General features: G+C 44.7%; 1 long non-coding RNA gene across 1 annotated transcript in view; it reads left to right on the forward strand.

Annotated features, from left to right (window-relative positions):
• Positions 1-3,341: 3,341 nt before the first annotated feature.
• The window catches only part of LOC140078021 (uncharacterized), a 55,589-nt gene continuing 41,779 nt past the window's right edge, over positions 3,342-17,151 (forward strand). Inside the window, exons 1-2 of the long non-coding RNA XR_011849877.1 lie at positions 3,342-3,415; positions 6,203-6,265. This is a non-coding gene — a long non-coding RNA (uncharacterized lncRNA). The remainder of the gene's footprint in view (positions 3,416-6,202; positions 6,266-17,151) is intronic.

The following is a 17,151-nucleotide window of genomic DNA, read 5'->3' on the forward strand; positions in this document are numbered from 1 at the left end:
TATACTTCTTAACCCTCTCTAATAATGCCATCCATTGTTGCATTGGGGAATCAGAATTTCATATCCAGATTTTAATGATAACCAACCTCACCAAAAACCAAAGTTTCCTATTATTACTTTCTGGTTGGCACCAATCACCATGGCCCATGCACTTTAAAGCACTGCCCTGTGAATTACAAAAGGAAATTTCTAAATTGAATCTCTCAACTACGAGCTTGTCCATAGTAAATGAATTATGTCTGCTCCTTCTTGTTGACATTCATAACAAACTGACTTTTCCCTTAAAGGAAACCTACCAGTTAGAATGGTAGGGGTAAGCAGTAAGTACCGAGCACCAGCTCAGGGTGAGCTGGTGCCGGTGCTTAGTTTCGTTAGTGTTAATAACCGCTGTATTGCGGTTTTAACACTGTTTAAACTTTAGAGCAGAAGAGGCTTCAGCGCTGCGTGCGCACGATCGTGCGCGCGCCTACATAGGAAATGTCGGAGACGTTGCGCGCACACGGTCGCGCGCAGCGCCGAAGCCTCTTCTGCTCTAAAGTTTAAACAGTGTTAAAACCGCGGTACTCTCGCACAGCTTGTACATTTTAATTCCATACCTTGCCCTCCTGTTGGGCAGGTATTTGCATATTCTTAGTCTGTCTTTAAAATTTACAAATAACTCGTCTAGATCGGTAAAGTGATCGAGGACTGGCCTTATTTTTGTGAAGACGGGCAAATGACTGGAGGCTTTGAGGTGGGCTCTGGTGAAGTGTAACTGCAGTGTAAAAAGTTTTGAATGGCCTCAAAGGTTGTCTGAGTCAATACTGTGCAGTAAAGTAGTGATGTAGAAAATATCAGAACTCCAATACAGAACTCCAGCACAAGACCCCGAAACATCATAATTTCTACCGAGCAAATGATGATGTTGGGTTTTGTGCCAAAATTTGTTGGGCATACAAATCTGTTTGTGCCACCATTAAATTTACAAGGTCCTCAGAGAAAAAGACTTTCTGTCTTAAAATTAATTCCTGAGCTTCCCACAAATTCAGGAATTTGCAGCTTATAATTATCAGGGGGTGGGATCCATGCAGGGCCACTTGGGGCTGGGGAACATCCTCAACCATTGTCCTGGAGCGCCTTCTGGAGGGCCCTTCTTAACCAGATGAGGAGAAAGAGGAAGAGGATGAGAAATAAAGGAATGGGGATTACCCCCTTTTTGAATAAACATCGGAGGCAAAGAAGGCATATGACCCCTCAGCTGAAAAGCATCTTTTGGTTGAAAGGGCCATTTTCCATTGGGAGGGGATGTGTAAATGTTGTGCTTCAACACATGTAAAAACTTTATTAACAGTTGGCCTCCCCCAACTCGGGGGACAGAATGAGGCACATTTACTTACCCAGTCGCTGCGCGATCCCCGATCCAGAATGTCTGACGAGGATGAACTCTGCCGCGATTCACGTAGATCGGGCACCCGATATCCTGCATGTGTCGCTTCCCCGCTCAGGTCCGCCGGAGTTCAGCATCTTCTTCCCAATGCATGTAAGTTCTTGGCTTGCGACGCAATTTGAAAGTTAAATCCCGCCCTTAGTTCAGTCGGATCTTTGTGAGCAGAGATGCAAAAATACTGCACAGTGCTCACGGGATGCACACACCAAAGTGCTGAGTTATCAATCTGGGAGGTGACAGGATGCTACCACTCGGCTGGACACACGGAGCTGTTGCTCGCCGGAGCTGTTGCTCGCCAGCAGTATCTTCCTGCTATGGGATCTATGTGGATAAATTTTATGTGCATCCCACTCTTCAAGTCCCTCACCCCTAAGGCCCTTCTGAATCAACCAATAACAAAGGGGGGCACCGGGGCTCTCTCCCATGAAAACATGCTATGGATAAAGTAATAGTAATTCATAAAGACATCAGCACCCCCATTTTTAAACAAGGTACCGCTACCAATGCCCCCAAACCAGGCTGCAGCAATCATGTATTGGGGAGGGAGTCGAGACCAAACAGTAACACCCTTCTGGCACCAATCAAGGGTGCTATCTATTTAAATGCTGCTGACAAAGCCACCAGCGGCATTTAAACTATTGAGTGGCACATAGTCCCAAACTTTGCTGTTCCACTGGCTCAACAATAATGATGACTGAATGGCTCTGTGAATTATAAACTGGCCTCCATATTATTGATTTTTATGCCTGACACAGGGAGGCATCCAGAATGAAAAGTATTGTGCCAAATATGATTATTTAGCAAACAATGTGTACAGTTTGGCATTCATTTCTCTCTTGGAGGGGGAATGTTGGACATACAGTTTATGTACATAGTCGTACAATGTTGCTATTATATTGTAAATATTCATGTGTAAATATTGATTTCATTGTATTTGTCAAATAAACCATAGTGTAATATATATTATTTGCCACTGTATTGAACAAACAAAACATGCTTATCACTGTGTCTGTAAAAGCAATTTTTGCTAAGTGCACATAATACTGGGCTTCCACATGGCCTCCAACATTGAGGTCAAATCAAATTCAATTTGGAGCAATAATTTTCCTGTCTATCTTGCAAACTATAGTGTCTAGTTCACTGCAGTAAAAATATAAGATCCATTCAGCTAGGATTCACACAACATGAATTATAGTAATTGATGCTTCAGGCTCCTTCCTCTTCCTTGTAGCTCCTGCATTGGAAGCCCCTCATAGTTTTATAAAATGAACTAAAAAAAGCAGAAGGAAAGATATCCAATAACCAAAATGAGATTAGAAAATAGGATTTCTCTACATCTGTCAGTTTTTGAACAAGGAGAAAGAAGATGATCTGTCTGGCCATTTCCATTAGTAGAGAGCAGGGCAGGATAATACAGTATCAAGAATATACTCTGCGGCTAACAAATCGTGAATTGAATTATGTGTGACAAGGGTTAGGAATCTGTGCCGCATAGGTTTCATGTATTCCCCTGGGTTAGAGTCTGTTCACAGTAGATTTTTGTAATCCGGACAGTATTAAAGAAAAATGAACAACCGCGCCATGGAATATAGAAATCTGGACAAAATGATACATGGCAGTATTATGGCTACCAATCGTAATGGTAATATCATTTAGTTTCTTTATGATATAAATGTATGGTAGTCTATAATATGTTTAATTAAGGGAAAAGAAATCCCTGGATATGGGATTATGTATCCCGTAAAAGTGGCTGTTACAATATTTACAGCATTAATGGTTCATTAAGCACAAACAAACTGTGCAAATATGTACCTTACCTTTACAAGCCAGAAGGCATCACAGACCTCCTTCATCCACATAATACAAGGTTAGTTATTTATTTATTTTTTTTTTTTTTGCAGTGGGAAATGAGCAGGCAAAGGAAACTACCCCAGCAAAATTACGGATGTTGCAAGCCAAACATGGTGTAATTATTTGCTTGACATGGAGGTGAGTCTTGAGGGGTTGTGTGTGATGAGACAGCTACTTTCATACCTGTGCTAAACATCTCGAGAAAAACTGTACAGTACTACTGGCTTAATACCTGCCCTGAAAACCATTATAAATAATATTATTCTTCTGTAATGTTTATTCATACAATATCTACAAAAACACCATTGTTACTCCACCTAGGTGCCCCTGACAGACACATGACATATTTCTAATCCATAAAATAAATCTATTATATAATTCATGGAGCAGATTGGTTAGAGGTCATGGAGTCTTTGCTCTTATATGGCATGAAGAATTCATGGATTCAATGCTCCAGGGCTACTCCTGGCAATAATTTGTAGTTGACCTAGGTGTCAACATTTTCAATGAAGCGTCTCTTGTCCTTGGCTTGATTATGGTATGTTCAGTTGCTAATACTAGAGTTGGGGAAAGCTCTTAAGTGAAATTAAAAGTCAAAAGTATAAAATCTGCCTTACCAAAAGGTAAATCCCAATATAATAAAAATGTATAGAAGAAAGTAAATTAACAAATAAAACACTGAATACATAAATGCGCAATTCATAAATAAATACTTTACACAGGCAGTCCCTGGGTTACGTAAAGGATTGGTTCTGTGGGTTTGTTCTTAAGTTGAATTTGTATGAAGGTCGTAACTGTATACTTTATAATTGTAGCTCCAATCAAAATTTTGTGGTCTCTGTGACAATTGGATTTAAAATCAATTGGATTAAAAATGTTAGGTTATCATAACTAGGATTAGCAATATCATTGTAGCCTAGGGCTAAAGTACAGTAAATTACCAAATCCAGAGGGCTGTTTGTAACTAGGGGTTGTCTGTAAGTCGGTTGTTTTTAAGTAAAGGACCGCCTATATATCAAAATACATCAAAAAGTCAAGAAATACATAAAACATATTTAGAGGGGTATTCCAGGAATAGGTATAATTCATATTAAAATGGAATTAAAATGCTACTGGCCCTATAATCAGTTTGTTGATCTTGCTCCAGTAGAGGAGACACAGGACAGAAGATGGCAGCTGGTAATATGTACACATCACATGTCTTGCAGCTTCCTGGGCAGGTCATGTGATTATCATAGTTGTATATCATAGCTGTGGTAGGTTGGTTGTAGTGCATCCACTATGGCCAGTGTTGTGGTGGGACCCTTCTCATTGATGTAATGTGCAGTGATGTCAGTTACACACATCATTACTATGGTAACAGAGCAGGACAGTCTGTTGCATCATCACTGGGAGCAGAGTCTGAGAGGGAGAAGCTGTTGACAACTGAAGGATCATGGGACTTGTAGTTTCCAGTGGCATCCATATTGGGGATAATTCTGCCTACTTTAGAAAGCCCATACATTTTTTGTGAATCATAAAAGTATACTTCTTAGACTCCTTTTTGTAATTAATAACATTGAACTTTGTCATTTTTGGATTTTGTAGCAGACGTTCATATTCCCGTAATACCCCTTCAAACAAAAAAAGATATAAGATTAAAATTAAGATAAAGAGCTATAGCCAAGATCTAATATCCAAGAACAAATTAGAATTTGCAGCTGCAGGAGCATTGCATGCTCACATAAATAAAAACTAGAATAGTAACATAAATTCTTTTAAAGAGAACCTATCACTGCATTTTCACATATACACCTAGTAACAGGTTCCCATAGAGGCCTATTAACTAGCTGACCTCTTCTTTTAGCTAAAAATGTTTTAACTCACATCCACATAAATCAACTTTATCATATAGTCAAGAAAACAAAGAAAATGGCCAGCAGACTTAAAATGTTCCCTCACTTTCTGATGTGTTTACTGTGACAATGGACATTTAGTCAAAGATAGTGAATATACCAGTGGAGGAATTTTGCAAATCAATCATTTTGTACATTTAAACCTTTTGGAGTGATACAATCCATTAGAAAAATCCAATACCCCTCCCTATTGAGAAGGAGACGTCTGTGATCTCCTCCTGTCATGGGTTTGTTAACCCTTTCCAACCCATTGATTCACATGCAATTCAAATCATCTGTATGAACATAGAAAACATTACAAATATTTGTAGTGGTATTCGTTGGATATGACCCTCCGATATGTTATCTAGTTCTTTCTTTTAATTGTCTGCTGGTGCACCTGTGTGACCATGGTCAGATTGTTGTCCACTAGAAGTAAACATTGAAGCTTTGTATAGAATAACAGAAAGCAGAGGTCTAGAAAACTGTGAGGATTTGATACAGAGAGTATAATGGAAAATTGTTTAACTTTTTCTAATACAAACAATATCATTCACTTGCTGAAATGGGGATACCCCTTTAAATATCTAGCCAAGTTATCCTCTCTAAAGATGCTCGTGGGCAACTAGGAGATAAAAGGAAACCCAAAGTAGGTAGTCTCTTGGTAGAAAATTCTTCAAGCATTGAGACAGAGTATCATCTTCATAGAGTAAAGGAAGATATTTTTCTTCCTTTTACCATGATATTCCTTGCTATAAGTAACAAAAACAGGTTCAAACCTCTTTGTCCAAAAATTACCACCTATACAAGTAATAGGAGGCATCTTTTTCCAATAAGTAAATCATTACAATTTACATTGTGGATACCCTTGAGCAGTCAATTGTTGTGAAATAGTATTCATTTCTTCTTAAAATGCTTACCTGGCATCAGAGTGGGTATGTCTTGCTCAGTCGGCTGGGAGAGGAAGAGAAAATGAGGGGCGTGAATTCCTCCAGCATGGGAGAGGGAGGTCCCTGCACTCTGTGCTGCTGATTCTAAGTTTCTTTTCTAGATGATCCCGTCATGTCAAGACTAGTGATGGACAGCCCCGGGATCAAGATGAAGAGGAGCAGGGGTGAGTATTCATAGGGTTTTTTTTTTCATTTTTTGGCTAGTTGATTTCCTTTAAGCTTATTTGTATTTTTTTTGTATTTTTCTGATCTTTTTCACTTTTTCACTCTCTGCAACTCTACTATATGCATATTTTGCCTTCTGGGTGGTAGGCATAATGGGGATGATAGTTATTTCTGAAACTGTATATTTTGTTATGCTGAAACGTATGTTGGTCTAATCCCATGAGCTGCACACATTGCACAGGTTGGAGTCCAATATACGGAAATATTGTCACAAACCTGTCCATCAACTGAGCAATCACAACAAGACAAGCTGCCAAGACTGGGTAAATGGTGGCGAACAAACCATTTGACATCCCTGTGGGGCAAGGCTCTGCCTACAGAAGACAAAACAGCCCTGACAAGGGAGAACATGCTCTCAGGAACATAACTAATGGGCCCTAAGTGACCCTGCAAGGTGACACGGAAACAACGTACTTAGTCTGGCAACTGCTGGATGGTGGAGCGGACAGGTAACAGGAAATCAGAGATAGACCAGTTTTCACAATAGTACACAGAAAAGAGTCAATCCAGTTACAAAATGGGAGAAATTTGACAATGGACACACAGATAAAGACAGACAAGTGGAGTCCGATAGAACCAGGTCAAAACCAAGATGGCGACAAAGGTACAAAATTGCATAGCAATAGAATGGTCGATAACAAGTAGCTTGAGTCAGATACACAAAATACCAAACAAAGCAATAGCACTAGATATAGCAAAGCTCAGATATAACAAGCTAGATATAACAAGCTCAAATTCACACCCAATTTTCCCTAGGGAAAGATCCTTCAAGGGAGCTGTCAATGAAAGCAGCCTTGTGTGTGGTTTTCTGACAAGATGCAAGGATGCCCTGTATTCTGCCCTACCGGCGCTGCATATCTGTCAGCAGACATATTTCACTATGATGAAGTACTCATATCCTGTTCAATATGTGCAGTCAGTGGGATCGGACAATCAAACAGATTAGTTTCCACAGTGTCAAGGATCAGGGTCAGTGAACCCCCTGGACCACCAGGGCCGATGACATAAGACGACAAACCAGAATCTAAGAAGCCTCGGTCTTCATCAGAAACAATGTGCTGGGGAAGTCCATGGAGCCGGAAGATGTGGTGGAAGAAGAGGCTGTCAAGACGTGGAGAAGATGGCAGGAAGAGGGAAAAAATGGGACATTTTGGAAACACAGTCTGTTACCACCCAGATGACGATATTGCCTGAAGAAGGTGAAAGATCCGTGATGAAGTCCATAGCCACGTGAGACCATGGTAAGCTCGGTATCAGAAATGGCAGAAGGAGACCAGCAGGCTTGAGACGCAACGGCTTATTCTGGGCACAGGAAGCGCAGGAAGCCACAGAGTCCCGAACATCCTTGACCAGTTTTGGCCACTAGTAGAATCGGGACATAAGGGCGACAGAACGCTGCACCCCAGGGTGCCCAGCCACTCGTGAGCAATGTCCTCAAATTAGAATTTTGGTCTGACATAGGTCTTGCCAGGAGGTAGTTGACGAAGACCCATTGGAGCAGCCACAACCAGTTGTTCAGGAGTAATAATGTGCCAAGGAGCTGGTTTCTCTCCTATGACATCAGAGGCATAGGAAAGGGCATCAGCCTTGATATTCTTCTCAGCAGGATGGACTTGACTGGAGCTGAAAGTCCTTTCTTGGTGGCAGTCAGGGATGCATTATTCCAGGAAAGTTCTGAGGCCAGGATGCGGAACTGAACTGCATATTCTCTCACTGATGAGTCGCCTTGGCGCAGATTCAGCAAAGCAGTCTTAGCAGAGGAGGCCCATGAAGGTTCTCCAAACAGGGACCGTAATTCCGCCAGGAATGCTGTGTGAGTAGCCGTGATCGGAGCATCTCTGTCCCAAAGAGCGGTTGCCCAAGCCAGGGCCTTCCTGGAGAGGGGACTGATGATAAATGCTACCTTGGGTCATTCCGTGACAAATTGAGACGGCATGAGTTCAATGTGCAGGGAGCATAAAGCCCCTGCACAGCTTGGGGACCCCATCAAACTTATCAGACATAGACAGTTGTAGGCTAGGTTCAGCAGCAGGAAGACAACCCGGGGTAGCAGAAGTCGCAGGAGCAGTTGCAGGAATGTGACGCTGATGCTGAATGGCAAGCAGCTGCTGGAGCATGACCGTGATTCGGCCTAGCTGTTCTCCTTGCGCAGCAATCTGATGAGACTGCTGGACCACAACGGTGGTAAGATCAGCCAGTCTAGATAATGGAACCTTGGTGGGGTCCTTAGCCGGATCTTACTGTCAGGGCTCGGGGTCAGAGAACCTTCTGGACCACAGCGGTCAATGACACAAGCCGACACCTGGGACAGGAATCTAAGTGCCACCCAGTCTTCACCAGAGCCCGCCGCAAAGCAGGTTGGTCTTGCTGCGGCGTGGTACCACCAGGTTGTTCCACAGGCGTGACTTGTCCATGGTGGCAGCCAAGGTCGAGGTACAGAATCAGGCTGTACACATTCATCTGCAGCTGGCCTGATATTGTACTGTATGTGCAATAGAGATAACCCCTAATTAGCAAATAGATCCATTAACGATTGTGGTGAGAAGCTGGTGGATTTCGGTGGAGACAGCGCTACAGACCCTATGGCTCTATGGGAGTTGTCTGCCCATGCGCTAGTGTTCCATCCTACTCGCAATACAAATGGACTGTTGGAATGTAACATCTATGAATACCTAGAATTATATGTATGGTACACAGTCATTAACCCTGTAGGGTTTGATCTAGGGATCCATCCCCTGGGCAAGGATAGAGTTGGATGCCATGATGATGCAGGCAATGTGAATGTACCTGCATCTAGATCACAAATGTATAGTGAATACAGATGCCTCCGGTTTGTGCCAAGAGGTGCTTTTCTGTCTGTGACGTTAGCGATAGAGGCCATTATTTTTTGCTGACCTTGTCAATAGATTTAGAACCCAGTTCGGTAAATAAATGCAACACCAAAACCAAACTCAGTACATAAATACACTTCCGAATCCTAGCTAAGTACATAAATATAGAACAAAACTATGTGTAAAAAATATTGAGTACTGAGTGCAGAATTGTGAGCTCATGTGTAATGCCCGCACCTACTATAAATTCAATAAGATCTGATCAAAGGAGTCTCTTTCATCTTCTTCTACCTAGCTGCCATTTCAGCTTCTTTCACTCTGTAGATTAGCAACACAAAAATTTTAGGTTCTTCACTCCATCTTCATCATCTCCTCTATCTTCTTCTCAAAAACTTAATATTGTTCTTTTGTTCCCCGGAGATTGTTATTATGTCCCAAAAGTAAAAAAATATAGTAACATTCCCTTCCCAGTAACCAGTATAGTAACAATGCCCCTTTAGTTTTACATTTCACATTGCCTTTAGTCACAGCACCAGCCCTGCTATAGCAAATAGTCACACCAGCAGCCATTAGTCACAGTGCCTGTCCCTAGTAGCCAATAGACACTGTACCTACACCACAATAGCCATCAGGCATAGTAACCTATAGTCACAGTGGAATTTAAATACTCAGCATTTTTCAGTGCAGTAGTGAGAGCTCAAGCTGCTGAAGCCTATATCTAGCATCATCCTGCAGATTTGACATGACCCCTGATGAGAGTTGTTACTTGAAATGTGAAGGGTTTTATCAGTCATCAGCGGAAGAGTATATTATTAAATCAGTGTGAACAAGCTATCTATTCTGGTATCTAGCACTAGTATCAGTGAAGAGGGTCAGCTAGTCGGACAGTACTCTAGATCCTAAAGATTTCAGCAGTACAACCTAGCAGCAATACAGTATGCCCTATCTATTATCACATAGCTACGGCCAGGACACACAGTCAGTCTGGTAATAATTAGCCCTGGGCAACATGTGAGCTTTTTATCTGGGTGTTAGAAAGACACTATACTGCACACATAGGCTGTAAGGCAGCTGAGAATAAAAGTTAACTTGTACAAAGCAGCCACAGTCTCTTAACAGTCTTTCAGTGAATCAATGTAAGGAGGAAGATGGGGCAAAAACAGGAGAAGAATGGGAGTGGGGCACTATGTGAGGAGGAGGGGGCACACTTTGAGAAGGAGGAGGAGGGCTACAATGTGAGGAGCAGCAGGATGGAGCCACAATGTGAAAGGGTTATATATAATGGGGTATCACAGTAAGGGGGCATTGTATTTGTGGGGGCCACAATAAGGGTTGTTACACAGTGTAGGGCCATAAGGGTGGGTATTATACTATGAGGGAATACTAGGGCTATGAGTAAGGGGTCAGGTAAGGGATGTGGCTTATGACATAAAAATTTCCTCTAACAAAAGTTTGGAGGTATGAGATTGTATTAATAGAGATGAGCGAACATACTCGTCCGAGCTTGATGCTCGTTCGAGCATTAGCGTACTCGAAACTGCTCGTTGCTCGGACGACTACTTCGCCCGCTCGAGAAAATGGCATCTCCCGCCGTTTTGCATTTTGGCGGCCAGAAACAGAGCCAATCACAAGCCAGGAGACTCTGCACTCCACCCAGCATGACGTGGTACCCTTACACGTCGATAGCAGTGGTTGGCTGGCCAGATCAGGTGACCCTGGAATAGACTAGCCCCTGCCCGCGCTGCTCGGATCATTCTGTGTCTGGATGCCGCTAGGGAGAGAGCTGCTGCTGGTCAGGGAAAGCGTTAGGGTGTTCTATTAGAATAGTGTTAGGCAGGAGTGATTCTACAAGAACCCAACAGCCCTTCTTAGGGCTACAATAACGTTATACATTTTTTTTTTATTTGCTTGTGGCTGGGCTTGCTGGCACTAGTAGTGCAGCTAGTACCATATTGTAAGGAATTTGCAGGGGGACTTGCTACCGTTGTGTTTAGCTCTTAGTGACACACATATCCACCTCAAACACCAAAGTGGGACAATTTATTAGGGGTTTGATTAGAATTAGGCAGAGTCTGCTGATTTATTTATTTATTTTTACCTTTATTTCATTTTATAGCTCAAACTCATCTTGCAAAGCAGTGTGCTTTCAGTGTCGGCTACAAAATAGCCATAGGAGAACCCCAACGGCTTACTTAGGCCTACAATAGCGTTATATTTTCCTTTTTTTGGTTTGCTTGTGGCTGGGCTTGCTGGCATTAGTAGTGCAGCTAGTACCATATTGTGAGGAATTTGCTGGGAGACCTGCGACCGTTGTGTTTAGCTCTTAGTGACACGCATATCCACCTCAAACACCGAAGTGGGACAATTTATTAGGGGTTTGATTAGAATTAGGCAGAGTCTGCTGATTTTTTTTTTTTTTTACCTTTATTTCATTTTATAGCTCAAACTCATCTTGCAAAGCAGTGTGCTTTCAGTGTCGGCTACAAAATAGCCATAGGAGAACCCCAACGGCTTACTTAGGCCTACAATAGCGTTATATTTTCCTTTTTTTGGTTTGCTTGTGGCTGGGCTTGCTGGCATTAGTAGTGCAGCTAGTACCATATTGTGAGGAATTTGCTGGGAGACCTGCGACCGTTGTGTTTAGCTCTTAGTGACACGCATATCCACCTCAAACACCGAAGTGGGACAATTTATTAGGGGTTTGATTAGAATTAGGCAGAGTCTGCTGATTTTTTTTTTTTTTTACCTTTATTTCATTTTATAGCTCAAACTCATCTTGCAAAGCAGTGTGCTTTCAGTGTCGGCTACAAAATAGCCATAGGAGAACCCCAACGGCTTACTTAGGCCTACAATAGCGTTATATTTTCCTTTTTTTGGTTTTCTTGTGGCTGGGCTTGCTGGCATTAGTAGTGCAGCTAGTACCATATTGTGAGGAATTTGCTGGGAGACCTGCGACCGTTGTGTTTAGCTCTTAGTGACACGCATATCCACCTCAAACACCGAAGTGGGACAATTTATTAGGGGTTTGATTAGAATTAGGCAGAGTCTGCTGATTTTATTTTTTTTTTTTTTTACCTTTATTTCATTTTATAGCTCAAACTCATCAGGCACAGCACAAAATCCAGTTGTGTGCTGTCAGTGTAGGTGAGAAACGAGCCATAGCAATAGGATAGCATCGTTTTGTTAAAAAAAAAATAAAAATAAAAAAAAAAATAAACACAAAAAAAAAAAATAATAAAAGTTTACACTTTAATTTGGAAAATGTTTAACCCGAGGGCTAGGGGTAGAGGACGAGGGCGTGGACGTCCAACTACTGCAGGGGTCAGAGGCCGTGGTCCTGGGCGGGGTGAGACACCACCTGCTGATGAGGGAGCAGGGGAACGCCGCAGAGCTACACTCCCTAGGTTCATCATGTCTCAAGTTACTGGGACTCGTGGTAGAGCACTGTTGAGGCCAGAACAGTGCGAAGAGGTGATGTCGTGGATTGCGGACAATGCTTCTAGCCATTTGTCCACCAGTCAGTCTTCCACGCAGTCCACCCATGTCACCGAAATCAGCACTCCTCCGGCTCCTCCACCTCAGCCTCCTTCCGCCCAGTCTGCCCCCTCCCAGCAAAATTTGGCATTTGAACCGGCATACTCTGAGGAACTGTTTTCTGGACCCTTCCCACAGTCACAAACCACTTGTCCGGTTGCTGCTGAGCAATTTTCCGATGCCCAGGTTTTCCACCAGTCGCAGTCTGTGGGTGATGATGACATTATTGACGTAGTGGAAGAAGTGTGTAAAGAGGTGTCGGACGATGAGGAGACAGTGGTGAAGTTGTTGTCAGGGCAGGAAGTCCAAGGGGGGAGCAGACTGAGGGATCGGAGGATTTTGAGGTGACAGACCCAAGCTGGTGAACACAGTGCTTCTGAGACGGAGGCGAGTCCTATAGCAGAACAGGTTGGAAGAGGCAGTGGTGGGGCCAGATGTAGAGGCAGGGCCAGAGCTGGTGCATCAGCGCCAAATGTTGCCTGTAGTCAAGCTCCCGTGGCGAGGGCTAGATTTTCAGAAGTCTGGAGGTTCTTTAAAGAAACACCGGATGACCGACGGACTGTGGTGTGCAACCTTTGCCAAACCAGGATCAGCAGGGGTTCCACCACTACTAGCTTAACTACCACCAGTATGCGCAGGCATCTGAATGCTAAACACCCCACTCAATGGCACCAAGCCCGTTCACCTCCGGCCGGGCACGCCACTGCTCCTTCCCCTGTGTCATCTGCTAGTCAGCCCCCTGCCCAGGACCACGGCCCAAACACCTCCCGCGCGAAAACCCCATCTTCGCCTCCACGATCCTCCACAGCATCCACCAGCGTTCAGCTCTCCATACCCCAGACGCTGGAGCGCAAAAGGAAGTATAGTGCAACCCACCCACACGCCCAAGCCCTCAACGTCCACATCTCCAAGTTGCTTAGCCTGGAGATGCTGCCCTATAGGCTGGCAGAGACCGAGGCCTTTCGAAACCTCATAGCGGCGGCCGCCCCTCGGTATTCGGTCCCCAGCCGCCACTACTTTTCCTGATGTGCCGTCCCAGCCCTGCACAAGCACGTGTCAGAGAACATCATCCGTGCCCTGACCAACGCCGTTTCTGACAAGGTCCACCTGACCACGGACACGTGGACGAGTGCTGCCGGGCAGGGCCACTATATATCGCTGACGGCACATTGGGTTAACTTGCTGGAGGCTGGGACCGAGTCTGACCCTGGGGCTGCTCATATACTGCCAACGCCGAGGATTGCGGGGCCTACCTCGGTCCAGGTCTCAAAGGCCTACTATGCCTCCTCCTCCTCCGAATTACCATCCGTGGGCATGGCGCCATCAGTCGGTAGCTCTAGGCACAGCAGCAGTGCCATCGCTAAGCGACAGCAGGCGGTGCTCAAACTGCTGAGCCTAGGCGATAAAAGGCACACCGCCCAAGAGCTATTACAGGGCATCACGGCGCAGACTGATCTGTGGCTGGCACCGCTGAACCTAAAGCCAAGCCGTGTGACAACGGCCGTAACCTGGTGGCGGCTCTGCAACTCGGCAGACTGACACATGTGCCATGCCTGGCCCATGTGTTAAATCTCATAGTTCAGCGTTTCCTCAAGACATACCCCAATCTGTCTGATTTGCTCACGAAGGTGCGCCGCATCTGTGCACATTTCAGGAAGTCCAGCACAGATGCTGCCACTCTCAGGGCAGCGCAGCGCCGCCTCCAACTGCCCGCTCACCGACTGTTGTGCGACGTGCCCACGAGGTGGAATTCAACATTAACCATGTTATCCAGAGTTTACCAGCAGCGCAGAGCGATTGTAGACTGCCAAATGTCAACTTCCACCAGAACTGGTAGTCAGGTCAGTCAGCTTCCTCAAGTCTACAATGAGGAGTGGACGTGGATGTCTGATATCTGTCAGGTGCTGAGTAACTTTGAGGAGTCAACACAGATGGTCAGTGGCGATGCCGCCATCATCAGCCTCACCATCCCGCTGCTTGGCCTGTTGAAAAACTCTCTGGTCAGCATGAAGTCGGAAGCTTTGCGCTCGTCACAAGAGACGGGGGAAGAAGATTCCCTTGTTGATAGCCAAAGCACCCTTAGGTCTGTTTCTCAGCGCATATCGGAGGAGGTGGAGGAGGATGAGGAGGAAGAGGAGGAGAATGTTGGCGAGACAGAAGAGGGGACCATTGTTCAGTCCTTCACTGTTCAGCGTGTATGGGCAGAAGAAGAGGAGTTGGAGGAGGAGGAAATGGGCAGGCAGGCCAGTGAAGGGAGTGAATTTTTGCGCGTTGGGACTCTGGCGCATATGGCAAATTTCATGCTAGGCTGCCTATCCCGTGACCCTCGCATTCAAAGAATTTATTCCAGCACCGATTACTGGGTATTCACTCTCCTGGACCCACGGTACAAGCAAAATCTTTCCACTCTCATCCCTGGAGAGGAAAGGAGTGTGAGAATGCATGAATACCAGCAGGCCCTGGTGCACAAGCTGAAACAGTATTTCCCTTCTGACAGCGCTAGCGGCAGAGGGCGTACTTCTGCGGGACAAGTAGCGAGGGAGAGTAGGCGAGCAGGCAGCTTGTCCAGCACTGGCAGGGGTACGCTTTACAAGGCCTTTGCCAGTTTTATGTCACCCCAGCAAGACACTGTTACCTGTCCCCAGTCTCGGCAGAGTAGGGCTGATCTTTACAGAAAGATGGTGAGGGAGTACGTAGCTGACCATACCATCGTCCTAAATGATCACACAGCTCCCTACAACTACTGGGTTTCAAAGCTGGACATGTGGCACGAACTGGCGCTGTACGCCTTGGAGGTTCTTGCCTGCTCTGCCGCTAGCGTGTTGTCCGAGCGGGTTTTCAGTGCAGCTGGTGGCATCATCACCGATAAGCGTACACGCCTGTCGACTGACAGCGCTGACAGGCTGACGCTTATCAAGATGAATAAAGCCTGGATTTCTCCGGATTTTCATTCTCCAACAGGTGAAAGAAGCTCAACCTGAATAATGTATGCACTCCTCCTCCTCATTGTCCTCCTTCTCCTCCTCTTTGTACACTAAAGCATAGGACACTGGCTATTTTTTGCCAGGGCCAACTGGCTCTAGCTATAGTACTCTATGTATTTAATTTTTCTGGAGGGCCACCTACCCGGTCCTCTGTTTTAAGCAATTTTTGGGAGTGCCACATACAGGCACTCAATCTATTTAATTTTTCTGGAGGACCACCTACCTGCTCCTCTGGTTTGAAAACTTTTTTGGACTGCCACATACAGGCACTCAATTTATTTAATTTTTCTGGAGCACCACCTACCTGCTCCTCTGGTTTGAAAACTTTTTTGGACTGCCACATACAGGCACTATCCAAATTAAATTGTCTCCATAGCAGCCTCCACATGTCGTCTTTTTAGCTGGCTCCACACGTTGTCTCCATTGCTACCTCCACACGTCATCGCCATAGCTGCCTCCAAAAGTCGTCCATATAGCTGCCTCCATACATTGTCTCCTTATCAAACGAACTGTGTCAGGCAGAATTTTGGGTTGTTTTCATGGATTCCACATCAAACTTGTTAACTTTGTCGCCACCCTGCTGTGTAATCCACAAAATATACTGGCAAACTTTTATCATTTACCGATATTATTTCAGCGCTTCTTGCGCATCTGTTTACATTCCCCTCACCCGCCATATCCCAAACTTATAAGAACGCTACTACACTTGATCTTATACAAAAGGTTCTTAGAAGTGCTGTTTGGAGAGTAGCCTAGAGACAGGGGCTTGGATTGGCGAAAGCTCGCCTGGCAGCGGAGCGGCAGCTCCATCTCAAGATCCAACTAACATAGTTTTAACTGCAGCACCTTTAATCTACTACTAGTTCACTGCCTCCATACATCGTCCCCTTATCAAACGAGCTGTGTCGGGCAGAATTTTGGGTTGTTTTCATGGCTTCCACATCAAACTTGTTAACTTTGTCGCCACCCTGCTGTGTAATCCACAAAATATACTGGCAAACTTTTATCATTTACCGATATTATTTCAGCGCTTCTTGCGCATCTGTTTACATTCCCCTCACCCGCCATATCCCAAACTTATAAGAACGCTACTACACTTGATCTTATACAAAAGGTTCTTAGAAGTGCTGTTTGGGGAGTAGCCTAGAGACAGGGGCTTGGATTGGCGAAAGCTCGCCTGGCAGAGGAGCACCAGCTCCATCTCAAGATCCAACTAACATAGTTTTAACTGCAGCACCCTTAATCTACTACTAGTTCACTGCCTCCATACATCGTCCCCTTATCAAACGAGCTGTGTCGGGCAGAATTTTGGGTTGTTTTCATGGCTTCCACATCAAACTTGTTAACTTTGTCGCCACCCTGCTGTGTAATCCACAAAATATACTGGCAAACTTTTATCATTTACCAATATTATTTCAGCGCTTCTTGCGCATCTGTTTACATTCCCCTCACCCGCCATATCCTAAACTTATAAGA

This window comes from Engystomops pustulosus, chromosome 9 (assembly GCF_040894005.1).
Source record: "Engystomops pustulosus chromosome 9, aEngPut4.maternal, whole genome shotgun sequence".
In the NCBI taxonomy this organism is placed as follows: Eukaryota; Metazoa; Chordata; class Amphibia; order Anura; family Leptodactylidae; genus Engystomops; species Engystomops pustulosus.